At 43.6% G+C, this 23,256-nt stretch overlaps 29 non-coding genes across 29 annotated transcripts; 11 read left to right on the forward strand and 18 right to left on the reverse strand.

Annotated features, from left to right (window-relative positions):
* The first annotated feature begins 235 nt into the window (after positions 1 to 235).
* On the forward strand, positions 236 to 308 carry TRNAM-CAU (transfer RNA methionine (anticodon CAU)). Its single transcript has one exon. It is a non-coding gene; the product is annotated as a tRNA-Met (tRNA).
* A 1,316-nt stretch (positions 309 to 1,624) lies between these two features.
* TRNAA-AGC (transfer RNA alanine (anticodon AGC)) lies at positions 1,625 to 1,696 on the reverse strand. The gene has a single exon. It is a non-coding gene; the product is annotated as a tRNA-Ala (tRNA).
* Positions 1,697 to 2,370: 674 nt separating this feature from the next.
* On the forward strand, positions 2,371 to 2,443 carry TRNAM-CAU (transfer RNA methionine (anticodon CAU)). The gene has a single exon. It is a non-coding gene; the product is annotated as a tRNA-Met (tRNA).
* Positions 2,444 to 2,888: 445 nt separating this feature from the next.
* Positions 2,889 to 2,974, reverse strand: TRNAY-GUA (transfer RNA tyrosine (anticodon GUA)). Its single transcript is given in 2 exon segments — positions 2,889 to 2,924; positions 2,938 to 2,974. It is a non-coding gene; the product is annotated as a tRNA-Tyr (tRNA).
* A 786-nt stretch (positions 2,975 to 3,760) lies between these two features.
* TRNAA-AGC (transfer RNA alanine (anticodon AGC)) lies at positions 3,761 to 3,832 on the reverse strand. Its single transcript has one exon. It is a non-coding gene; the product is annotated as a tRNA-Ala (tRNA).
* Positions 3,833 to 4,506: 674 nt separating this feature from the next.
* On the forward strand, positions 4,507 to 4,579 carry TRNAM-CAU (transfer RNA methionine (anticodon CAU)). Its single transcript has one exon. It is a non-coding gene; the product is annotated as a tRNA-Met (tRNA).
* Positions 4,580 to 5,024: 445 nt separating this feature from the next.
* Positions 5,025 to 5,110, reverse strand: TRNAY-GUA (transfer RNA tyrosine (anticodon GUA)). Its single transcript is given in 2 exon segments — positions 5,025 to 5,060; positions 5,074 to 5,110. It is a non-coding gene; the product is annotated as a tRNA-Tyr (tRNA).
* A 786-nt stretch (positions 5,111 to 5,896) lies between these two features.
* On the reverse strand, positions 5,897 to 5,968 carry TRNAA-GGC (transfer RNA alanine (anticodon GGC)). The gene has a single exon. It is a non-coding gene; the product is annotated as a tRNA-Ala (tRNA).
* Positions 5,969 to 6,642: 674 nt separating this feature from the next.
* Positions 6,643 to 6,715, forward strand: TRNAM-CAU (transfer RNA methionine (anticodon CAU)). Its single transcript has one exon. It is a non-coding gene; the product is annotated as a tRNA-Met (tRNA).
* Positions 6,716 to 8,031: 1,316 nt separating this feature from the next.
* On the reverse strand, positions 8,032 to 8,103 carry TRNAA-AGC (transfer RNA alanine (anticodon AGC)). Its single transcript has one exon. It is a non-coding gene; the product is annotated as a tRNA-Ala (tRNA).
* Positions 8,104 to 8,777: 674 nt separating this feature from the next.
* TRNAM-CAU (transfer RNA methionine (anticodon CAU)) lies at positions 8,778 to 8,850 on the forward strand. The gene has a single exon. It is a non-coding gene; the product is annotated as a tRNA-Met (tRNA).
* Positions 8,851 to 9,295: 445 nt separating this feature from the next.
* Positions 9,296 to 9,381, reverse strand: TRNAY-GUA (transfer RNA tyrosine (anticodon GUA)). Its single transcript is given in 2 exon segments — positions 9,296 to 9,331; positions 9,345 to 9,381. It is a non-coding gene; the product is annotated as a tRNA-Tyr (tRNA).
* A 786-nt stretch (positions 9,382 to 10,167) lies between these two features.
* Positions 10,168 to 10,239, reverse strand: TRNAA-AGC (transfer RNA alanine (anticodon AGC)). The gene has a single exon. It is a non-coding gene; the product is annotated as a tRNA-Ala (tRNA).
* Positions 10,240 to 10,913: 674 nt separating this feature from the next.
* On the forward strand, positions 10,914 to 10,986 carry TRNAM-CAU (transfer RNA methionine (anticodon CAU)). The gene has a single exon. It is a non-coding gene; the product is annotated as a tRNA-Met (tRNA).
* Positions 10,987 to 11,431: 445 nt separating this feature from the next.
* Positions 11,432 to 11,517, reverse strand: TRNAY-GUA (transfer RNA tyrosine (anticodon GUA)). Its single transcript is given in 2 exon segments — positions 11,432 to 11,467; positions 11,481 to 11,517. It is a non-coding gene; the product is annotated as a tRNA-Tyr (tRNA).
* A 786-nt stretch (positions 11,518 to 12,303) lies between these two features.
* TRNAA-AGC (transfer RNA alanine (anticodon AGC)) lies at positions 12,304 to 12,375 on the reverse strand. The gene has a single exon. It is a non-coding gene; the product is annotated as a tRNA-Ala (tRNA).
* Positions 12,376 to 13,047: 672 nt separating this feature from the next.
* On the forward strand, positions 13,048 to 13,120 carry TRNAM-CAU (transfer RNA methionine (anticodon CAU)). The gene has a single exon. It is a non-coding gene; the product is annotated as a tRNA-Met (tRNA).
* Positions 13,121 to 14,436: 1,316 nt separating this feature from the next.
* On the reverse strand, positions 14,437 to 14,508 carry TRNAA-AGC (transfer RNA alanine (anticodon AGC)). Its single transcript has one exon. It is a non-coding gene; the product is annotated as a tRNA-Ala (tRNA).
* A 674-nt stretch (positions 14,509 to 15,182) lies between these two features.
* On the forward strand, positions 15,183 to 15,255 carry TRNAM-CAU (transfer RNA methionine (anticodon CAU)). The gene has a single exon. It is a non-coding gene; the product is annotated as a tRNA-Met (tRNA).
* A 445-nt stretch (positions 15,256 to 15,700) lies between these two features.
* TRNAY-GUA (transfer RNA tyrosine (anticodon GUA)) lies at positions 15,701 to 15,786 on the reverse strand. The gene is given in 2 exon segments: positions 15,701 to 15,736; positions 15,750 to 15,786. It is a non-coding gene; the product is annotated as a tRNA-Tyr (tRNA).
* A 786-nt stretch (positions 15,787 to 16,572) lies between these two features.
* TRNAA-AGC (transfer RNA alanine (anticodon AGC)) lies at positions 16,573 to 16,644 on the reverse strand. Its single transcript has one exon. It is a non-coding gene; the product is annotated as a tRNA-Ala (tRNA).
* Positions 16,645 to 17,318: 674 nt separating this feature from the next.
* Positions 17,319 to 17,391, forward strand: TRNAM-CAU (transfer RNA methionine (anticodon CAU)). The gene has a single exon. It is a non-coding gene; the product is annotated as a tRNA-Met (tRNA).
* Positions 17,392 to 17,836: 445 nt separating this feature from the next.
* Positions 17,837 to 17,922, reverse strand: TRNAY-GUA (transfer RNA tyrosine (anticodon GUA)). The gene is given in 2 exon segments: positions 17,837 to 17,872; positions 17,886 to 17,922. It is a non-coding gene; the product is annotated as a tRNA-Tyr (tRNA).
* Positions 17,923 to 19,445: 1,523 nt separating this feature from the next.
* Positions 19,446 to 19,518, forward strand: TRNAM-CAU (transfer RNA methionine (anticodon CAU)). Its single transcript has one exon. It is a non-coding gene; the product is annotated as a tRNA-Met (tRNA).
* Positions 19,519 to 19,963: 445 nt separating this feature from the next.
* On the reverse strand, positions 19,964 to 20,049 carry TRNAY-GUA (transfer RNA tyrosine (anticodon GUA)). The gene is given in 2 exon segments: positions 19,964 to 19,999; positions 20,013 to 20,049. It is a non-coding gene; the product is annotated as a tRNA-Tyr (tRNA).
* A 786-nt stretch (positions 20,050 to 20,835) lies between these two features.
* Positions 20,836 to 20,907, reverse strand: TRNAA-AGC (transfer RNA alanine (anticodon AGC)). The gene has a single exon. It is a non-coding gene; the product is annotated as a tRNA-Ala (tRNA).
* A 674-nt stretch (positions 20,908 to 21,581) lies between these two features.
* On the forward strand, positions 21,582 to 21,654 carry TRNAM-CAU (transfer RNA methionine (anticodon CAU)). The gene has a single exon. It is a non-coding gene; the product is annotated as a tRNA-Met (tRNA).
* A 445-nt stretch (positions 21,655 to 22,099) lies between these two features.
* TRNAY-GUA (transfer RNA tyrosine (anticodon GUA)) lies at positions 22,100 to 22,185 on the reverse strand. The gene is given in 2 exon segments: positions 22,100 to 22,135; positions 22,149 to 22,185. It is a non-coding gene; the product is annotated as a tRNA-Tyr (tRNA).
* A 786-nt stretch (positions 22,186 to 22,971) lies between these two features.
* On the reverse strand, positions 22,972 to 23,043 carry TRNAA-AGC (transfer RNA alanine (anticodon AGC)). Its single transcript has one exon. It is a non-coding gene; the product is annotated as a tRNA-Ala (tRNA).
* Positions 23,044 to 23,256: the final 213 nt, after the last annotated feature.

The raw sequence follows: 23,256 nt of genomic DNA on the forward strand, positions 1-23,256 counted from the left end.
ATGGCACGATCTTTCTTAGAGAGGTGAATGGTATGCCCTGATTTCTTTTGCATGGCTAAATGTATGGGGTGTGGGTTTAAGCACTGGGAAAGAGCAGTCTTCTGACCATTATAACTGCAGACGATTTTAATCCAGCGAGGCAACCGAAGTGTATTGATATTCCAACATGAGAACAGCATTTTTGCTACCTTCCCTCTTCATGGTGTGTAGACGCATTTGTTAGCGGTTTCAAGCAGCCTTCTTAGCGCAGTAGGCAGCGCGTCAGTCTCATAATCTGAAGGTCCTGAGTTCGATCCTCAGAGAGGGCATTGCAGTGTTTCTTTTGTCAAGAGAAACATCTCAGATTTTCTCCAAATCTGTAAACTATTCCTCCACATTGCATCTTGCTCAGTTTTAAGGAGTTGGTGTCTTTGTAGATTCCCTCTTTCATATCCATGGCCACTCATTGTAGGTGAGTTTTAGCTGGTTCGGCTGCCGAAACATCTACCTTGGTACAATGAAACTGGAAGTCTTCCAAGTGCCTTCATATATTTAGTCAAGGCTTTGGAATGAATTCTGATCTGCAGGTCCTTGTTTATTTCTCTTCCAACATCCCTCAGAAATGACTATGTGGTCAATTTCATTGGAAAGCAGAAGAAGTCTACCCTTCTGTCCTAGCATTTATTTGGAGCTAGGGAAATGTTTCTCAATCAGAGGGGCACATAATGTTTTAACAAGAGAGAAAGCAGCTATGGAAAACAAAAAAGGGGAAACTCCTCGAGCCGGATTTGAACCAGCGACCTAAGGATTTCTGTTTCTCCACTACAGTCCTCCGCTCTCCCAACTGAGCTATCGGAGGATTAGGCAGTGCAGCTTTCCATGCTGCATTCATCTTTCTTTCAATAATGGTTGCGGCGGGAGTGGGGTGGGAGTACTGCAGTCTAATCTTGAAAATCATGAATATGACCTGCAGCTTGCTCTACAAATTGCCACTTCCTAGAGTGCATTCTCAGCTACATCTTATCACCATAAAGGGGGACTGCTTACCTACCTGAATGTGCTGTGCTGGCGTGAAGGAAAGCAGGGGACCTAGAATTAGAAATCCTACAGAAAGGAGTTTTCCTGAAAGGGCATGGGGCCGAGGAATCCACAGCCCTTTGGAAGCATTTCTGGCAAAAGGATGACAGCATGGGAACATGAAGGAAAGGACAGAAAGTTAGGAGAGTCATTACTCCGTACGGAGCATGAAGAACATGCATTTTTAATGCTTCTGTGAAAGGAACTGGAAAAGCAAAACCAGTAGATTAATGGACCATTCAGAAGGGATTAGGATGAAGAAAACATTCTGTTTTTCTTAAACCTTCTGGTAAGAGTCTCTGGTTTAGAGGAAGAATTCAAATAAATGACCAAGACAGCTGTGCCCGTTTTCTATACTAAGAATGCCAAGATAAATCACCACTTTGGTTTCTTATGGAAGCAAGATTATTTTTTTCTATAAACACGGGAAATGAGATAGCCCCATTTCAAAAGGTTTTGCAAGGCGAAGAAAGTGGGGTTCTGGCACCAGCTGCATGACATCTCACTTCCTTACTCATGATGCCAGCCTAGCTATCTGTCAAAAGGCAAGATTAGCATGGCGAAAAGCTGGAGATGCCGGGGATTGAACCCGGGGCCTCATACATGCTAAGCATGCGCTCTACCACTGAGCTACATCCCCACATCCTGTAGAGGGAGACCTTGCTCCACGCATGGAAACCTGGAATTCTATTGAATGTACATTCACCACATATGACACTGGAATGGGAAGCGTCAGGTGTGGAATTCCATATGATTTACAGCTGGATTTTCTAGCACCGTTTTTTATGGAATAAGGTTGACTCTAGAATGAATAATTCCCCACACACAACAGCTAGATGCAATCGAAAAAAGCCAGAGTATTCAAGGCAACTGGTTCAGGGTACATCAAAGAAGGATATGGTTGAGTGCTGTTTCCACATCTTGTGAGATGACTTAAGGTACCCCTGCTCTTTTTGCAGGACACACAGCTATGTTACATTAGCATGTAAAGTGTTGAGATCTAGATGCATCTACGGCTAGGGGCGGCATGTTAATTCTGGGTTTTAGTCCATTTCATTCTCAGTTATGTGGAGGAAAAAATGGCACGATCTTTCTTAGAGAGGTGAATGGTATGCCCTGATTTCTTTTGCATGGCTAAATGTATGGGGTGTGGGTTTAAGCACTGGGAAAGAGCAGTCTTCTGACCATTATAACTGCAGACGATTTTAATCCAGCGAGGCAACCGAAGTGTATTGATATTCCAACATGAGAACAGCATTTTTGCTACCTTCCCTCTTCATGGTGTGTAGACGCATTTGTTAGCGGTTTCAAGCAGCCTTCTTAGCGCAGTAGGCAGCGCGTCAGTCTCATAATCTGAAGGTCCTGAGTTCCATCCTCAGAGAGGGCATTGCAGTGTTTCTTTTGTCAAGAGAAACATCTCAGATTTTCTCCAAATCTGTAAACTATTCCTCCACATTGCATCTTGCTCAGTTTTAAGGAGTTGGTGTCTTTGTAGATTCCCTCTTTCATATCCATGGCCACTCATTGTAGGTGAGTTTTAGCTGGTTCGGCTGCCGAAACATCTACCTTGGTACAATGAAACTGGAAGTCTTCCAAGTGCCTTCATATATTTAGTCAAGGCTTTGGAATGAATTCTGATCTGCAGGTCCTTGTTTATTTCTCTTCCAACATCCCTCAGAAATGACTATGTGGTCAATTTCATTGGAAAGCAGAAGAAGTCTACCCTTCTGTCCTAGCATTTATTTGGAGCTAGGGAAATGTTTCTCAATCAGAGGGGCACATAATGTTTTAACAAGAGAGAAAGCAGCTATGGAAAACAAAAAAGGGGAAACTCCTCCGAGCCGGATTTGAACCAGCGACCTAAGGATTTCTGTTTCTCCACTACAGTCCTCCGCTCTCCCAACTGAGCTATCGGAGGATTAGGCAGTACAGCTTTCCATGCTGCATTCATCTTTCTTTCAATAATGGTTGCGGCGGGAGTGGGGTGGGAGTACTGCAGTCTAATCTTGAAAATCATGAATATGACCTGCAGCTTGCTCTACAAATTGCCACTTCCTAGAGTGCATTCTCAGCTACATCTTATCACCATAAAGGGGGACTGCTTACCTACCTGAATGTGCTGTGCTGGCGTGAAGGAAAGCAGGGGACCTAGAATTAGAAATCCTACAGAAAGGAGTTTTCCTGAAAGGGCATGGGGCCGAGGAATCCACAGCCCTTTGGAAGCATTTCTGGCAAAAGGATGACAGCATGGGAACATGAAGGAAAGGACAGAAAGTTAGGAGAGTCATTACTCCGTACGGAGCATGAAGAACATGCATTTTTAATGCTTCTGTGAAAGGAACTGGAAAAGCAAAACCAGTAGATTAATGGACCATTCAGAAGGGATTAGGATGAAGAAAACATTCTGTTTTTCTTAAACCTTCTGGTAAGAGTCTCTGGTTTAGAGGAAGAATTCAAATAAATGACCAAGACAGCTGTGCCCGTTTTCTATACTAAGAATGCCAAGATAAATCACCACTTTGGTTTCTTATGGAAGCAAGATTATTTTTTTCTATAAACACGGGAAATGAGATAGCCCCATTTCAAAAGGTTTTGCAAGGCGAAGAAAGTGGGGTTCTGGCACCAGCTGCATGACATCTCACTTCCTTACTCATGATGCCAGCCTAGCTATCTGTCAAAAGGCAAGATTAGCATGGCGAAAAGCTGGAGATGCCGGGGATTGAACCCGGGGCCTCATACATGCTAAGCATGCGCTCTACCACTGAGCTACATCCCCACATCCTGTAGAGGGAGACCTTGCTCCACGCATGGAAACCTGGAATTCTATTGAATGTACATTCACCACATATGACACTGGAATGGGAAGCGTCAGGTGTGGAATTCCATATGATTTACAGCTGGATTTTCTAGCACCGTTTTTTATGGAATAAGGTTGACTCTAGAATGAATAATTCCCCACACACAACAGCTAGATGCAATCGAAAAAAGCCAGAGTATTCAAGGCAACTGGTTCAGGATACATCAAAGAAGGATATGGTTGAGTGCTGTTTCCACATCTTGTGAGATGACTTAAGGTACCCCTGCTCTTTTTGCAGGACACACAGCTATGTTACATTAGCATGTACAGTGTTGAGATCTAGATGCATCTACGGCTAGGGGCGGCATGTTAATTCTGGGTTTTAGTCCATTTCATTCTCAGTTATGTGGAGGAAAAAATGGCACGATCTTTCTTAGAGAGGTGAATGGTATGCCCTGATTTCTTTTGCATGGCTAAATGTATGGGGTGTGGGTTTAAGCACTGGGAAAGAGCAGTCTTCTGACCATTATAACTGCAGACGATTTTAATCCAGCGAGGCAACCGAAGTGTATTGATATTCCAACATGAGAACAGCATTTTTGCTACCTTCCCTCTTCATGGTGTGTAGACGCATTTGTTAGCGGTTTCAAGCAGCCTTCTTAGCGCAGTAGGCAGCGCGTCAGTCTCATAATCTGAAGGTCCTGAGTTCCATCCTCAGAGAGGGCATTGCAGTGTTTCTTTTGTCAAGAGAAACATCTCAGATTTTCTCCAAATCTGTAAACTATTCCTCCACATTGCATCTTGCTCAGTTTTAAGGAGTTGGTGTCTTTGTAGATTCCCTCTTTCATATCCATGGCCACTCATTGTAGGTGAGTTTTAGCTGGTTCGGCTGCCGAAACATCTACCTTGGTACAATGAAACTGGAAGTCTTCCAAGTGCCTTCATATATTTAGTCAAGGCTTTGGAATGAATTCTGATCTGCAGGTCCTTGTTTATTTCTCTTCCAACATCCCTCAGAAATGACTATGTGGTCAATTTCATTGGAAAGCAGAAGAAGTCTACCCTTCTGTCCTAGCATTTATTTGGAGCTAGGGAAATGTTTCTCAATCAGAGGGGCACATAATGTTTTAACAAGAGAGAAAGCAGCTATGGAAAACAAAAAAGGGGAAACTCCTCCGAGCCGGATTTGAACCAGCGACCTAAGGATTTCTGTTTCTCCACTACAGTCCTCCGCTCTCCCAACTGAGCTATCGGAGGATTAGGCAGTACAGCTTTCCATGCTGCATTCATCTTTCTTTCAATAATGGTTGCGGCGGGAGTGGGGTGGGAGTACTGCAGTCTAATCTTGAAAATCATGAATATGACCTGCAGCTTGCTCTACAAATTGCCACTTCCTAGAGTGCATTCTCAGCTACATCTTATCACCATAAAGGGGGACTGCTTACCTACCTGAATGTGCTGTGCTGGCGTGAAGGAAAGCAGGGGACCTAGAATTAGAAATCCTACAGAAAGGAGTTTTCCTGAAAGGGCATGGGGCCGAGGAATCCACAGCCCTTTGGAAGCATTTCTGGCAAAAGGATGACAGCATGGGAACATGAAGGAAAGGACAGAAAGTTAGGAGAGTCATTACTCCGTACGGAGCATGAAGAACATGCATTTTTAATGCTTCTGTGAAAGGAACTGGAAAAGCAAAACCAGTAGATTAATGGACCATTCAGAAGGGATTAGGATGAAGAAAACATTCTGTTTTTCTTAAACCTTCTGGTAAGAGTCTCTGGTTTAGAGGAAGAATTCAAATAAATGACCAAGACAGCTGTGCCCGTTTTCTATACTAAGAATGCCAAGATAAATCACCACTTTGGTTTCTTATGGAAGCAAGATTATTTTTTTCTATAAACACGGGAAATGAGATAGCCCCATTTCAAAAGGTTTTGCAAGGCGAAGAAAGTGGGGTTCTGGCACCAGCTGCATGACATCTCACTTCCTTACTCATGATGCCAGCCTAGCTATCTGTCAAAAGGCAAGATTAGCATGGCGAAAAGCTGGAGATGCCGGGGATTGAACCCGGGGCCTCATACATGCCAAGCATGCGCTCTACCACTGAGCTACATCCCCACATCCTGTAGAGGGAGACCTTGCTCCACGCATGGAAACCTGGAATTCTATTGAATGTACATTCACCACATATGACACTGGAATGGGAAGCGTCAGGTGTGGAATTCCATATGATTTACAGCTGGATTTTCTAGCACCGTTTTTTATGGAATAAGGTTGACTCTAGAATGAATAATTCCCCACACACAACAGCTAGATGCAATCGAAAAAAGCCAGAGTATTCAAGGCAACTGGTTCAGGATACATCAAAGAAGGATATGGTTGAGTGCTGTTTCCACATCTTGTGAGATGACTTAAGGTACCCCTGCTCTTTTTGCAGGACACACAGCTATGTTACATTAGCATGTACAGTGTTGAGATCTAGATGCATCTACGGCTAGGGGCGGCATGTTAATTCTGGGTTTTAGTCCATTTCATTCTCAGTTATGTGGAGGAAAAAATGGCACGATCTTTCTTAGAGAGGTGAATGGTATGCCCTGATTTCTTTTGCATGGCTAAATGTATGGGGTGTGGGTTTAAGCACTGGGAAAGAGCAGTCTTCTGACCATTATAACTGCAGACGATTTTAATCCAGCGAGGCAACCGAAGTGTATTGATATTCCAACATGAGAACAGCATTTTTGCTACCTTCCCTCTTCATGGTGTGTAGACGCATTTGTTAGCGGTTTCAAGCAGCCTTCTTAGCGCAGTAGGCAGCGCGTCAGTCTCATAATCTGAAGGTCCTGAGTTCGATCCTCAGAGAGGGCATTGCAGTGTTTCTTTTGTCAAGAGAAACATCTCAGATTTTCTCCAAATCTGTAAACTATTCCTCCACATTGCATCTTGCTCAGTTTTAAGGAGTTGGTGTCTTTGTAGATTCCCTCTTTCATATCCATGGCCACTCATTGTAGGTGAGTTTTAGCTGGTTCGGCTGCCGAAACATCTACCTTGGTACAATGAAACTGGAAGTCTTCCAAGTGCCTTCATATATTTAGTCAAGGCTTTGGAATGAATTCTGATCTGCAGGTCCTTGTTTATTTCTCTTCCAACATCCCTCAGAAATGACTATGTGGTCAATTTCATTGGAAAGCAGAAGAAGTCTACCCTTCTGTCCTAGCATTTATTTGGAGCTAGGGAAATGTTTCTCAATCAGAGGGGCACATAATGTTTTAACAAGAGAGAAAGCAGCTATGGAAAACAAAAAAGGGGAAACTCCTCGAGCCGGATTTGAACCAGCGACCTAAGGATTTCTGTTTCTCCACTACAGTCCTCCGCTCTCCCAACTGAGCTATCGGAGGATTAGGCAGTGCAGCTTTCCATGCTGCATTCATCTTTCTTTCAATAATGGTTGCGGCGGGAGTGGGGTGGGAGTACTGCAGTCTAATCTTGAAAATCATGAATATGACCTGCAGCTTGCTCTACAAATTGCCACTTCCTAGAGTGCATTCTCAGCTACATCTTATCACCATAAAGGGGGACTGCTTACCTACCTGAATGTGCTGTGCTGGCGTGAAGGAAAGCAGGGGACCTAGAATTAGAAATCCTACAGAAAGGAGTTTTCCTGAAAGGGCATGGGGCCGAGGAATCCACAGCCCTTTGGAAGCATTTCTGGCAAAAGGATGACAGCATGGGAACATGAAGGAAAGGACAGAAAGTTAGGAGAGTCATTACTCCGTACGGAGCATGAAGAACATGCATTTTTAATGCTTCTGTGAAAGGAACTGGAAAAGCAAAACCAGTAGATTAATGGACCATTCAGAAGGGATTAGGATGAAGAAAACATTCTGTTTTTCTTAAACCTTCTGGTAAGAGTCTCTGGTTTAGAGGAAGAATTCAAATAAATGACCAAGACAGCTGTGCCCGTTTTCTATACTAAGAATGCCAAGATAAATCACCACTTTGGTTTCTTATGGAAGCAAGATTATTTTTTTCTATAAACACGGGAAATGAGATAGCCCCATTTCAAAAGGTTTTGCAAGGCGAAGAAAGTGGGGTTCTGGCACCAGCTGCATGACATCTCACTTCCTTACTCATGATGCCAGCCTAGCTATCTGTCAAAAGGCAAGATTAGCATGGCGAAAAGCTGGAGATGCCGGGGATTGAACCCGGGGCCTCATACATGCTAAGCATGCGCTCTACCACTGAGCTACATCCCCACATCCTGTAGAGGGAGACCTTGCTCCACGCATGGAAACCTGGAATTCTATTGAATGTACATTCACCACATATGACACTGGAATGGGAAGCGTCAGGTGTGGAATTCCATATGATTTACAGCTGGATTTTCTAGCACCGTTTTTTATGGAATAAGGTTGACTCTAGAATGAATAATTCCCCACACACAACAGCTAGATGCAATCGAAAAAAGCCAGAGTATTCAAGGCAACTGGTTCAGGGTACATCAAAGAAGGATATGGTTGAGTGCTGTTTCCACATCTTGTGAGATGACTTAAGGTACCCCTGCTCTTTTTGCAGGACACACAGCTATGTTACATTAGCATGTAAAGTGTTGAGATCTAGATGCATCTACGGCTAGGGGCGGCATGTTAATTCTGGGTTTTAGTCCATTTCATTCTCAGTTATGTGGAGGAAAAAATGGCACGATCTTTCTTAGAGAGGTGAATGGTATGCCCTGATTTCTTTTGCATGGCTAAATGTATGGGGTGTGGGTTTAAGCACTGGGAAAGAGCAGTCTTCTGACCATTATAACTGCAGACGATTTTAATCCAGCGAGGCAACCGAAGTGTATTGATATTCCAACATGAGAACAGCATTTTTGCTACCTTCCCTCTTCATGGTGTGTAGACGCATTTGTTAGCGGTTTCAAGCAGCCTTCTTAGCGCAGTAGGCAGCGCGTCAGTCTCATAATCTGAAGGTCCTGAGTTCCATCCTCAGAGAGGGCATTGCAGTGTTTCTTTTGTCAAGAGAAACATCTCAGATTTTCTCCAAATCTGTAAACTATTCCTCCACATTGCATCTTGCTCAGTTTTAAGGAGTTGGTGTCTTTGTAGATTCCCTCTTTCATATCCATGGCCACTCATTGTAGGTGAGTTTTAGCTGGTTCGGCTGCCGAAACATCTACCTTGGTACAATGAAACTGGAAGTCTTCCAAGTGCCTTCATATATTTAGTCAAGGCTTTGGAATGAATTCTGATCTGCAGGTCCTTGTTTATTTCTCTTCCAACATCCCTCAGAAATGACTATGTGGTCAATTTCATTGGAAAGCAGAAGAAGTCTACCCTTCTGTCCTAGCATTTATTTGGAGCTAGGGAAATGTTTCTCAATCAGAGGGGCACATAATGTTTTAACAAGAGAGAAAGCAGCTATGGAAAACAAAAAAGGGGAAACTCCTCCGAGCCGGATTTGAACCAGCGACCTAAGGATTTCTGTTTCTCCACTACAGTCCTCCGCTCTCCCAACTGAGCTATCGGAGGATTAGGCAGTACAGCTTTCCATGCTGCATTCATCTTTCTTTCAATAATGGTTGCGGCGGGAGTGGGGTGGGAGTACTGCAGTCTAATCTTGAAAATCATGAATATGACCTGCAGCTTGCTCTACAAATTGCCACTTCCTAGAGTGCATTCTCAGCTACATCTTATCACCATAAAGGGGGACTGCTTACCTACCTGAATGTGCTGTGCTGGCGTGAAGGAAAGCAGGGGACCTAGAATTAGAAATCCTACAGAAAGGAGTTTTCCTGAAAGGGCATGGGGCCGAGGAATCCACAGCCCTTTGGAAGCATTTCTGGCAAAAGGATGACAGCATGGGAACATGAAGGAAAGGACAGAAAGTTAGGAGAGTCATTACTCCGTACGGAGCATGAAGAACATGCATTTTTAATGCTTCTGTGAAAGGAACTGGAAAAGCAAAACCAGTAGATTAATGGACCATTCAGAAGGGATTAGGATGAAGAAAACATTCTGTTTTTCTTAAACCTTCTGGTAAGAGTCTCTGGTTTAGAGGAAGAATTCAAATAAATGACCAAGACAGCTGTGCCCGTTTTCTATACTAAGAATGCCAAGATAAATCACCACTTTGGTTTCTTATGGAAGCAAGATTATTTTTTTCTATAAACACGGGAAATGAGATAGCCCCATTTCAAAAGGTTTTGCAAGGCGAAGAAAGTGGGGTTCTGGCACCAGCTGCATGACATCTCACTTCCTTACTCATGATGCCAGCCTAGCTATCTGTCAAAAGGCAAGATCAGCATGGCGAAAAGCTGGAGATGCCGGGGATTGAACCCGGGGCCTCATACATGCTAAGCATGCGCTCTACCACTGAGCTACATCCCCACATCCTGTAGAGGGAGACCTTGCTCCACGCATGGAAACCTGGAATTCTATTGAATGTACATTCACCACATATGACACTGGAATGGGAAGCGTCAGGTGTGGAATTCCATATGATTTACAGCTGGATTTTCTAGCACCGTTTTTTATGGAATAAGGTTGACTCTAGAATGAATAATTCCCCACACACAACAGCTAGATGCAATCGAAAAAAGCCAGAGTATTCAAGGCAACTGGTTCAGGATACATCAAAGAAGGATATGGTTGAGTGCTGTTTCCACATCTTGTGAGATGACTTAAGGTACCCCTGCTCTTTTTGCAGGACACACAGCTATGTTACATTAGCATGTACAGTGTTGAGATCTAGATGCATCTACGGCTAGGGGCGGCATGTTAATTCTGGGTTTTAGTCCATTTCATTCTCAGTTATGTGGAGGAAAAAATGGCACGATCTTTCTTAGAGAGGTGAATGGTATGCCCTGATTTCTTTTGCATGGCTAAATGTATGGGGTGTGGGTTTAAGCACTGGGAAAGAGCAGTCTTCTGACCATTATAACTGCAGACGATTTTAATCCAGCGAGGCAACCGAAGTGTATTGATATTCCAACATGAGAACAGCATTTTTGCTACCTTCCCTCTTCATGGTGTGTAGACGCATTTGTTAGCGGTTTCAAGCAGCCTTCTTAGCGCAGTAGGCAGCGCGTCAGTCTCATAATCTGAAGGTCCTGAGTTCGATCCTCAGAGAGGGCATTGCAGTGTTTCTTTTGTCAAGAGAAACATCTCAGATTTTCTCGAAATCTGTAAACTATTCCTCCACATTGCATCTTGCTCAGTTTTAAGGAGTTGGTGTCTTTGTAGATTCCCTCTTTCATATCCATGGCCACTCATTGTAGGTGAGTTTTAGCTGGTTCGGCTGCCGAAACATCTACCTTGGTACAATGAAACTGGAAGTCTTCCAAGTGCCTTCATATATTTAGTCAAGGCTTTGGAATGAATTCTGATCTGCAGGTCCTTGTTTATTTCTCTTCCAACATCCCTCAGAAATGACTATGTGGTCAATTTCATTGGAAAGCAGAAGAAGTCTACCCTTCTGTCCTAGCATTTATTTGGAGCTAGGGAAATGTTTCTCAATCAGAGGGGCACATAATGTTTTAACAAGAGAGAAAGCAGCTATGGAAAACAAAAAAGGGGAAACTCCTCCGAGCCGGATTTGAACCAGCGACCTAAGGATTTCTGTTTCTCCACTACAGTCCTCCGCTCTCCCAACTGAGCTATCGGAGGATTAGGCAGTACAGCTTTCCATGCTGCATTCATCTTTCTTTCAATAATGGTTGCGGCGGGAGTGGGCTGGGAGTACTGCAGTCTAATCTTGAAAATCATGAATATGACCTGCAGCTTGCTCTACAAATTGCCACTTCCTAGAGTGCATTCTCAGCTACATCTTATCACCATAAAGGGGGACTGCTTACCTACCTGAATGTGCTGTGCTGGCGTGAAGGAAAGCAGGGGACCTAGAATTAGAAATCCTACAGAAAGGAGTTTTCCTGAAAGGGCATGGGGCCGAGGAATCCACAGCCCTTTGGAAGCATTTCTGGCAAAAGGATGACAGCATGGGAACATGAAGGAAAGGACAGAAAGTTAGGAGAGTCATTACTCCGTACGGAGCATGAAGAACATGCATTTTTAATGCTTCTGTGAAAGGAACTGGAAAAGCAAAACCAGTAGATTAATGGACCATTCAGAAGGGATTAGGATGAAGAAAACATTCTGTTTTTCTTAAACCTTCTGGTAAGAGTCTCTGGTTTAGAGGAAGAATTCAAATAAATGACCAAGACAGCTGTGCCCGTTTTCTATACTAAGAATGCCAAGATAAATCACCACTTTGGTTTCTTATGGAAGCAAGATTATTTTTTTCTATAAACACGGGAAATGAGATAGCCCCATTTCAAAAGGTTTTGCAAGGCGAAGAAAGTGGGGTTCTGGCACCAGCTGCATGACATCTCACTTCCTTACTCATGATGCCAGCCTAGCTATCTGTCAAAAGGCAAGATTAGCATGGCGAAAAGCTGGAGATGCCGGGGATTGAACCCGGGGCCTCATACATGCTAAGCATGCGCTCTACCACTGAGCTACATCCCCACATCCTGTAGAGGGAGACCTTGCTCCACGCATGGAAACCTGGAATTCTATTGAATGTACATTCACCACATATGACACTGGAATGGGAAGCGTCAGGTGTGGAATTCCATATGATTTACAGCTGGATTTTCTAGCACCGTTTTTTATGGAATAAGGTTGACTCTAGAATGAATAATTCCCCACACACAACAGCTAGATGCAATCGAAAAAAGCCAGAGTATTCAAGGCAACTGGTTCAGGATACATCAAAGAAGGATATGGTTGAGTGCTGTTTCCACATCTTGTGAGATGACTTAAGGTACCCCTGCTCTTTTTGCAGGACACACAGCTATGTTACATTAGCAAAAAGTGTTGAGATCTAGATGCATCTACGGCTAGGGGCGGCATGTTAATTCTGGGTTTTAGTCCATTTCATTCTCAGTTATGTGGAGGAAAAAATGGCACGATCTTTCTTAGAGAGGTGAATGGTATGCCCTGATTTCTTTTGCATGGCTAAATGTATGGGGTGTGGGTTTAAGCACTGGGAAAGAGCAGTCTTCTGACCATTATAACTGCAGACGATTTTAATCCAGCGAGGCAACCGAAGTGTATTGATATTCCAACATGAGAACAGCATTTTTGCTACCTTCCCTCTTCATGGTGTGTAGACGCATTTGTTAGCGGTTTCAAGCAGCCTTCTTAGCGCAGTAGGCAGCGCGTCAGTCTCATAATCTGAAGGTCCTGAGTTCGATCCTCAGAGAGGGCATTGCAGTGTTTCTTTTGTCAAGAGAAACATCTCAGATTTTCTCCAAATCTGTAAACTATTCCTCCACATTGCATCTTGCTCAGTTTTAAGGAGTTGGTGTCTTTGTAGATTCCCTCTTTCATATCCATGGCCACTCATTGTAGGTGAGTTTTAGCTGGTTCGGCTGCCGAAACATCTACCTTGGTACAATGAAACTGGAAGTCTTCCAAGTGCCTTCATATATTTAGTCAAGGCTTTGGAATGAATTCTGATCTGCAGGTCCTTGTTTATTTCTCTTCCAACATCCCTCAGAAATGACTATGTGGTCAATTTCATTGGAAAGCAGAAGAAGTCTACCCTTCTGTCCTAGCATTTATTTGGAGCTAGGGAAATGTTTCTCAATCAGAGGGGCACATAATGTTTTAACAAGAGAGAAAGCAGCTATGGAAAACAAAAAAGGGGAAACTCCTCGAGCCGGATTTGAACCAGCGACCTAAGGATTTCTGTTTCTCCACTACAGTCCTCCGCTCTCCCAACTGAGCTATCGGAGGATTAGGCAGTGCAGCTTTCCATGCTGCATTCATCTTTCTTTCAATAATGGTTGCGGCGGGAGTGGGGTGGGAGTACTGCAGTCTAATCTTGAAAATCATGAATATGACCTGCAGCTTGCTCTACAAATTGCCACTTCCTAGAGTGCATTCTCAGCTACATCTTATCACCATAAAGGGGGACTGCTTACCTACCTGAATGTGCTGTGCTGGCGTGAAGGAAAGCAGGGGACCTAGAATTAGAAATCCTACAGAAAGGAGTTTTCCTGAAAGGGCATGGGGCCGAGGAATCCACAGCCCTTTGGAAGCATTTCTGGCAAAAGGATGACAGCATGGGAACATGAAGGAAAGGACAGAAAGTTAGGAGAGTCATTACTCCGTACGGAGCATGAAGAACATGCATTTTTAATGCTTCTGTGAAAGGAACTGGAAAAGCAAAACCAGTAGATTAATGGACCATTCAGAAGGGATTAGGATGAAGAAAACATTCTGTTTTTCTTAAACCTTCTGGTAAGAGTCTCTGGTTTAGAGGAAGAATTCAAATAAATGACCAAGACAGCTGTGCCCGTTTTCTATACTAAGAATGCCAAGATAAATCACCACTTTGGTTTCTTATGGAAGCAAGATTATTTTTTTCTATAAACACGGGAAATGAGATAGCCCCATTTCAAAAGGTTTTGCAAGGCGAAGAAAGTGGGGTTCTGGCACCAGCTGCATGACATCTCACTTCCTTACTCATGATGCCAGCCTAGCTATCTGTCAAAAGGCAAGATTAGCATGGCGAAAAGCTGGAGATGCCGGGGATTGAACCCGGGGCCTCATACATGCTAAGCATGCGCTCTACCACTGAGCTACATCCCCACATCCTGTAGAGGGAGACCTTGCTCCACGCATGGAAACCTGGAATTCTATTGAATGTACATTCACCACATATGACACTGGAATGGGAAGCGTCAGGTGTGGAATTCCATATGATTTACAGCTGGATTTTCTAGCACCGTTTTTTATGGAATAAGGTTGACTCTAGAATGAATAATTCCCCACACACAACAGCTAGATGCAATCGAAAAAAGCCAGAGTATTCAAGGCAACTGGTTCAGGGTACATCAAAGAAGGATATGGTTGAGTGCTGTTTCCACATCTTGTGAGATGACTTAAGGTACCCCTGCTCTTTTTGCAGGACACACAGCTATGTTACATTAGCATGTAAAGTGTTGAGATCTAGATGCATCTACGGCTAGGGGCGGCATGTTAATTCTGGGTTTTAGTCCATTTCATTCTCAGTTATGTGGAGGAAAAAATGGCACGATCTTTCTTAGAGAGGTGAATGGTATGCCCTGATTTCTTTTGCATGGCTAAATGTATGGGGTGTGGGTTTAAGCACTGGGAAAGAGCAGTCTTCTGACCATTATAACTGCAGACGATTTTAATCCAGCGAGGCAACCGAAGTGTATTGATATTCCAACATGAGAACAGCATTTTTGCTACCTTCCCTCTTCATGGTGTGTAGACGCATTTGTTAGCGGTTTCAAGCAGCCTTCTTAGCGCAGTAGGCAGCGCGTCAGTCTCATAATCTGAAGGTCCTGAGTTCCATCCTCAGAGAGGGCATTGCAGTGTTTCTTTTGTCAAGAGAAACATCTCAGATTTTCTCCAAATCTGTAAACTATTCCTCCACATTGCATCTTGCTCAGTTTTAAGGAGTTGGTGTCTTTGTAGATTCCCTCTTTCATATCCATGGCCACTCATTGTAGGTGAGTTTTAGCTGGTTCGGCTGCCGAAACATCTACCTTGGTACAATGAAACTGGAAGTCTTCCAAGTGCCTTCATATATTTAGTCAAGGCTTTGGAATGAATTCTGATCTGCAGGTCCTTGTTTATTTCTCTTCCAACATCCCTCAGAAATGACTATGTGGTCAATTTCATTGGAAAGCAGAAGAAGTCTACCCTTCTGTCCTAGCATTTATTTGGAGCTAGGGAAATGTTTCTCAATCAGAGGGGCACATAATGTTTTAACAAGAGAGAAAGCAGCTATGGAAAACAAAAAAGGGGAAACTCCTCCGAGCCGGATTTGAACCAGCGACCTAAGGATTTCTGTTTCTCCACTACAGTCCTCCGCTCTCCCAACTGAGCTATCGGAGGATTAGGCAGTACAGCTTTCCATGCTGCATTCATCTTTCTTTCAATAATGGTTGCGGCGGGAGTGGGGTGGGAGTACTGCAGTCTAATCTTGAAAATCATGAATATGACCTGCAGCTTGCTCTACAAATTGCCACTTCCTAGAGTGCATTCTCAGCTACATCTTATCACCATAAAGGGGGACTGCTTACCTACCTGAATGTGCTGTGCTGGCGTGAAGGAAAGCAGGGGACCTAGAATTAGAAATCCTACAGAAAGGAGTTTTCCTGAAAGGGCATGGGGCCGAGGAATCCACAGCCCTTTGGAAGCATTTCTGGCAAAAGGATGACAGCATGGGAACATGAAGGAAAGGACAGAAAGTTAGGAGAGTCATTACTCCGTACGGAGCATGAAGAACATGCATTTTTAATGCTTCTGTGAAAGGAACTGGAAAAGCAAAACCAGTAGATTAATGGACCATTCAGAAGGGATTAGGATGAAGAAAACATTCTGTTTTTCTTAAACCTTCTGGTAAGAGTCTCTGGTTTAGAGGAAGAATTCAAATAAATGACCAAGACAGCTGTGCCCGTTTTCTATACTAAGAATGCCAAGATAAATCACCACTTTGGTTTCTTATGGAAGCAAGATTATTTTTTTCTATAAACACGGGAAATGAGATAGCCCCATTTCAAAAGGTTTTGCAAGGCGAAGAAAGTGGGGTTCTGGCACCAGCTGCATGACATCTCACTTCCTTACTCATGATGCCAGCCTAGCTATCTGTCAAAAGGCAAGATTAGCATGGCGAAAAGCTGGAGATGCCGGGGATTGAACCCGGGGCCTCATACATGCTAAGCATGCGCTCTACCACTGAGCTACATCCCCACATCCTGTAGAGGGAGACCTTGCTCCACGCATGGAAACCTGGAATTCTATTGAATGTACATTCACCACATATGACACTGGAATGGGAAGCGTCAGGTGTGGAATTCCATATGATTTACAGCTGGATTTTCTAGCACCGTTTTTTATGGAATAAGGTTGACTCTAGAATGAATAATTCCCCACACACAACAGCTAGATGCAATCGAAAAAAGCCAGAGTATTCAAGGCAACTGGTTCAGGGTACATCAAAGAAGGATATGGTTGAGTGCTGTTTCCACATCTTGTGAGATGACTTAAGGTACCCCTGCTCTTTTTGCAGGACACACAGCTATGTTACATTAGCATGTAAAGTGTTGAGATCTAGATGCATCTACGGCTAGGGGCGGCATGTTAATTCTGGGTTTTAGTCCATTTCATTCTCAGTTATGTGGAGGAAAAAATGGCACGATCTTTCTTAGAGAGGTGAATGGTATGCCCTGATTTCTTTTGCATGGCTAAATGTATGGGGTGTGGGTTTAAGCACTGGGAAAGAGCAGTCTTCTGACCATTATAACTGCAGACGATTTTAATCCAGCGAGGCAACCGAAGTGTATTGATATTCCAACATGAGAACAGCATTTTTGCTACCTTCCCTCTTCATGGTGTGTAGACGCATTTGTTAGCGGTTTCAAGCAGCCTTCTTAGCGCAGTAGGCAGCGCGTCAGTCTCATAATCTGAAGGTCCTGAGTTCCATCCTCAGAGAGGGCATTGCAGTGTTTCTTTTGTCAAGAGAAACATCTCAGATTTTCTCCAAATCTGTAAACTATTCCTCCACATTGCATCTTGCTCAGTTTTAAGGAGTTGGTGTCTTTGTAGATTCCCTCTTTCATATCCATGGCCACTCATTGTAGGTGAGTTTTAGCTGGTTCGGCTGCCGAAACATCTACCTTGGTACAATGAAACTGGAAGTCTTCCAAGTGCCTTCATATATTTAGTCAAGGCTTTGGAATGAATTCTGATCTGCAGGTCCTTGTTTATTTCTCTTCCAACATCCCTCAGAAATGACTATGTGGTCAATTTCATTGGAAAGCAGAAGAAGTCTACCCTTCTGTCCTAGCATTTATTTGGAGCTAGGGAAATGTTTCTCAATCAGAGGGGCACATAATGTTTTAACAAGAGAGAAAGCAGCTATGGAAAACAAAAAAGGGGAAACTCCTCCGAGCCGGATTTGAACCAGCGACCTAAGGATTTCTGTTTCTCCACTACAGTCCTCCGCTCTCCCAACTGAGCTATCGGAGGATTAGGCAGTACAGCTTTCCATGCTGCATTCATCTTTCTTTCAATAATGGTTGCGGCGGGAGTGGGGTGGGAGTACTGCAGTCTAATCTTGAAAATCATGAATATGACCTGCAGCTTGCTCTACAAATTGCCACTTCCTAGAGTGCATTCTCAGCTACATCTTATCACCATAAAGGGGGACTGCTTACCTACCTGAATGTGCTGTGCTGGCGTGAAGGAAAGCAGGGGACCTAGAATTAGAAATCCTACAGAAAGGAGTTTTCCTGAAAGGGCATGGGGCCGAGGAATCCACAGCCCTTTGGAAGCATTTCTGGCAAAAGGATGACAGCATGGGAACATGAAGGAAAGGACAGAAAGTTAGGAGAGTCATTACTCCGTACGGAGCATGAAGAACATGCATTTTTAATGCTTCTGTGAAAGGAACTGGAAAAGCAAAACCAGTAGATTAATGGACCATTCAGAAGGGATTAGGATGAAGAAAACATTCTGTTTTTCTTAAACCTTCTGGTAAGAGTCTCTGGTTTAGAGGAAGAATTCAAATAAATGACCAAGACAGCTGTGCCCGTTTTCTATACTAAGAATGCCAAGATAAATCACCACTTTGGTTTCTTATGGAAGCAAGATTATTTTTTTCTATAAACACGGGAAATGAGATAGCCCCATTTCAAAAGGTTTTGCAAGGCGAAGAAAGTGGGGTTCTGGCACCAGCTGCATGACATCTCACTTCCTTACTCATGATGCCAGCCTAGCTATCTGTCAAAAGGCAAGATTAGCATGGCGAAAAGCTGGAGATTGAACCCGGGGCCTCATACATGCTAAGCATGCGCTCTACCACTGAGCTACATCCCCACATCCTGTAGAGGGAGACCTTGCTCCACGCATGGAAACCTGGAATTCTATTGAATGTACATTCACCACATATGACACTGGAATGGGAAGCGTCAGGTGTGGAATTCCATATGATTTACAGCTGGATTTTCTAGCACCGTTTTTTATGGAATAAGGTTGACTCTAGAATGAATAATTCCCCACACACAACAGCTAGATGCAATCGAAAAAAGCCAGAGTATTCAAGGCAACTGGTTCAGGATACATCAAAGAAGGATATGGTTGAGTGCTGTTTCCACATCTTGTGAGATGACTTAAGGTACCCCTGCTCTTTTTGCAGGACACACAGCTATGTTACATTAGCATGTACAGTGTTGAGATCTAGATGCATCTACGGCTAGGGGCGGCATGTTAATTCTGGGTTTTAGTCCATTTCATTCTCAGTTATGTGGAGGAAAAAATGGCACGATCTTTCTTAGAGAGGTGAATGGTATGCCCTGATTTCTTTTGCATGGCTAAATGTATGGGGTGTGGGTTTAAGCACTGGGAAAGAGCAGTCTTCTGACCATTATAACTGCAGACGATTTTAATCCAGCGAGGCAACCGAAGTGTATTGATATTCCAACATGAGAACAGCATTTTTGCTACCTTCCCTCTTCATGGTGTGTAGACGCATTTGTTAGCGGTTTCAAGCAGCCTTCTTAGCGCAGTAGGCAGCGCGTCAGTCTCATAATCTGAAGGTCCTGAGTTCGATCCTCAGAGAGGGCATTGCAGTGTTTCTTTTGTCAAGAGAAACATCTCAGATTTTCTCGAAATCTGTAAACTATTCCTCCACATTGCATCTTGCTCAGTTTTAAGGAGTTGGTGTCTTTGTAGATTCCCTCTTTCATATCCATGGCCACTCATTGTAGGTGAGTTTTAGCTGGTTCGGCTGCCGAAACATCTACCTTGGTACAATGAAACTGGAAGTCTTCCAAGTGCCTTCATATATTTAGTCAAGGCTTTGGAATGAATTCTGATCTGCAGGTCCTTGTTTATTTCTCTTCCAACATCCCTCAGAAATGACTATGTGGTCAATTTCATTGGAAAGCAGAAGAAGTCTACCCTTCTGTCCTAGCATTTATTTGGAGCTAGGGAAATGTTTCTCAATCAGAGGGGCACATAATGTTTTAACAAGAGAGAAAGCAGCTATGGAAAACAAAAAAGGGGAAACTCCTCCGAGCCGGATTTGAACCAGCGACCTAAGGATTTCTGTTTCTCCACTACAGTCCTCCGCTCTCCCAACTGAGCTATCGGAGGATTAGGCAGTACAGCTTTCCATGCTGCATTCATCTTTCTTTCAATAATGGTTGCGGCGGGAGTGGGCTGGGAGTACTGCAGTCTAATCTTGAAAATCATGAATATGACCTGCAGCTTGCTCTACAAATTGCCACTTCCTAGAGTGCATTCTCAGCTACATCTTATCACCATAAAGGGGGACTGCTTACCTACCTGAATGTGCTGTGCTGGCGTGAAGGAAAGCAGGGGACCTAGAATTAGAAATCCTACAGAAAGGAGTTTTCCTGAAAGGGCATGGGGCCGAGGAATCCACAGCCCTTTGGAAGCATTTCTGGCAAAAGGATGACAGCATGGGAACATGAAGGAAAGGACAGAAAGTTAGGAGAGTCATTACTCCGTACGGAGCATGAAGAACATGCATTTTTAATGCTTCTGTGAAAGGAACTGGAAAAGCAAAACCAGTAGATTAATGGACCATTCAGAAGGGATTAGGATGAAGAAAACATTCTGTTTTTCTTAAACCTTCTGGTAAGAGTCTCTGGTTTAGAGGAAGAATTCAAATAAATGACCAAGACAGCTGTGCCCGTTTTCTATACTAAGAATGCCAAGATAAATCACCACTTTGGTTTCTTATGGAAGCAAGATTATTTTTTTCTATAAACACGGGAAATGAGATAGCCCCATTTCAAAAGGTTTTGCAAGGCGAAGAAAGTGGGGTTCTGGCACCAGCTGCATGACATCTCACTTCCTTACTCATGATGCCAGCCTAGCTATCTGTCAAAAGGCAAGATTAGCATGGCGAAAAGCTGGAGATGCCGGGGATTGAACCCGGGGCCTCATACATGCTAAGCATGCGCTCTACCACTGAGCTACATCCCCACATCCTGTAGAGGGAGACCTTGCTCCACGCATGGAAACCTGGAATTCTATTGAATGTACATTCACCACATATGACACTGGAATGGGAAGCGTCAGGTGTGGAATTCCATATGATTTACAGCTGGATTTTCTAGCACCGTTTTTTATGGAATAAGGTTGACTCTAGAATGAATAATTCCCCACACACAACAGCTAGATGCAATCGAAAAAAGCCAGAGTATTCAAGGCAACTGGTTCAGGATACATCAAAGAAGGATATGGTTGAGTGCTGTTTCCACATCTTGTGAGATGACTTAAGGTACCCCTGCTCTTTTTGCAGGACACACAGCTATGTTACATTAGCATGTACAGTGTTGAGATCTAGATGCATCTACGGCTAGGGGCGGCATGTTAATTCTGGGTTTTAGTCCATTTCATTCTCAGTTATGTGGAGGAAAAAATGGCACGATCTTTCTTAGAGAGGTGAATGGTATGCCCTGATTTCTTTTGCATGGCTAAATGTATGGGGTGTGGGTTTAAGCACTGGGAAAGAGCAGTCTTCTGACCATTATAACTGCAGACGATTTTAATCCAGCGAGGCAACCGAAGTGTATTGATATTCCAACATGAGAACAGCATTTTTGCTACCTTCCCTCTTCATGGTGTGTAGACGCATTTGTTAGCGGTTTCAAGCAGCCTTCTTAGCGCAGTAGGCAGCGCGTCAGTCTCATAATCTGAAGGTCCTGAGTTCGATCCTCAGAGAGGGCATTGCAGTGTTTCTTTTGTCAAGAGAAACATCTCAGATTTTCTCCAAATCTGTAAACTATTCCTCCACATTGCATCTTGCTCAGTTTTAAGGAGTTGGTGTCTTTGTAGATTCCCTCTTTCATATCCATGGCCACTCATTGTAGGTGAGTTTTAGCTGGTTCGGCTGCCGAAACATCTACCTTGGTACAATGAAACTGGAAGTCTTCCAAGTGCCTTCATATATTTAGTCAAGGCTTTGGAATGAATTCTGATCTGCAGGTCCTTGTTTATTTCTCTTCCAACATCCCTCAGAAATGACTATGTGGTCAATTTCATTGGAAAGCAGAAGAAGTCTACCCTTCTGTCCTAGCATTTATTTGGAGCTAGGGAAATGTTTCTCAATCAGAGGGGCACATAATGTTTTAACAAGAGAGAAAGCAGCTATGGAAAACAAAAAAGGGGAAACTCCTCCGAGCCGGATTTGAACCAGCGACCTAAGGATTTCTGTTTCTCCACTACAGTCCTCCGCTCTCCCAACTGAGCTATCGGAGGATTAGGCAGTACAGCTTTCCATGCTGCATTCATCTTTCTTTCAATAATGGTTGCGGCGGGAGTGGGCTGGGAGTACTGCAGTCTAATCTTGAAAATCATGAATATGACCTGCAGCTTGCTCTACAAATTGCCACTTCCTAGAGTGCATTCTCAGCTACATCTTATCACCATAAAGGGGGACTGCTTACCTACCTGAATGTGCTGTGCTGGCGTGAAGGAAAGCAGGGGACCTAGAATTAGAAATCCTACAGAAAGGAGTTTTCCTGAAAGGGCATGGGGCCGAGGAATCCACAGCCCTTTGGAAGCATTTCTGGCAAAAGGATGACAGCATGGGAACATGAAGGAAAGGACAGAAAGTTAGGAGAGTCATTACTCCGTACGGAGCATGAAGAACATGCATTTTTAATGCTTCTGTGAAAGGAACTGGAAAAGCAAAACCAGTAGATTAATGGACCATTCAGAAGGGATTAGGATGAAGAAAACATTCTGTTTTTCTTAAACCTTCTGGTAAGAGTCTCTGGTTTAGAGGAAGAATTCAAATAAATGACCAAGACAGCTGTGCCCGTTTTCTATACTAAGAATGCCAAGATAAATCACCACTTTGGTTTCTTATGGAAGCAAGATTATTTTTTTCTATAAACACGGGAAATGAGATAGCCCCATTTCAAAAGGTTTTGCAAGGCGAAGAAAGTGGGGTTCTGGCACCAGCTGCATGACATCTCACTTCCTTACTCATGATGCCAGCCTAGCTATCTGTCAAAAGGCAAGATTAGCATGGCGAAAAGCTGGAGATGCCGGGGATTGAACCCGGGGCCTCATACATGCTAAGCATGCGCTCTACCACTGAGCTACATCCCCACATCCTGTAGAGGGAGACCTTGCTCCACGCATGGAAACCTGGAATTCTATTGAATGTACATTCACCACATATGACACTGGAATGGGAAGCGTCAGGTGTGGAATTCCATATGATTTACAGCTGGATTTTCTAGCACCGTTTTTTATGGAATAAGGTTGACTCTAGAATGAATAATTCCCCACACACAACAGCTAGATGCAATCGAAAAAAGC

Source organism: Pleurodeles waltl, unplaced genomic scaffold (assembly GCF_031143425.1).
Source record: "Pleurodeles waltl isolate 20211129_DDA unplaced genomic scaffold, aPleWal1.hap1.20221129 scaffold_107, whole genome shotgun sequence".
NCBI lineage: Eukaryota > Metazoa > Chordata > Amphibia > Caudata > Salamandridae > Pleurodeles > Pleurodeles waltl.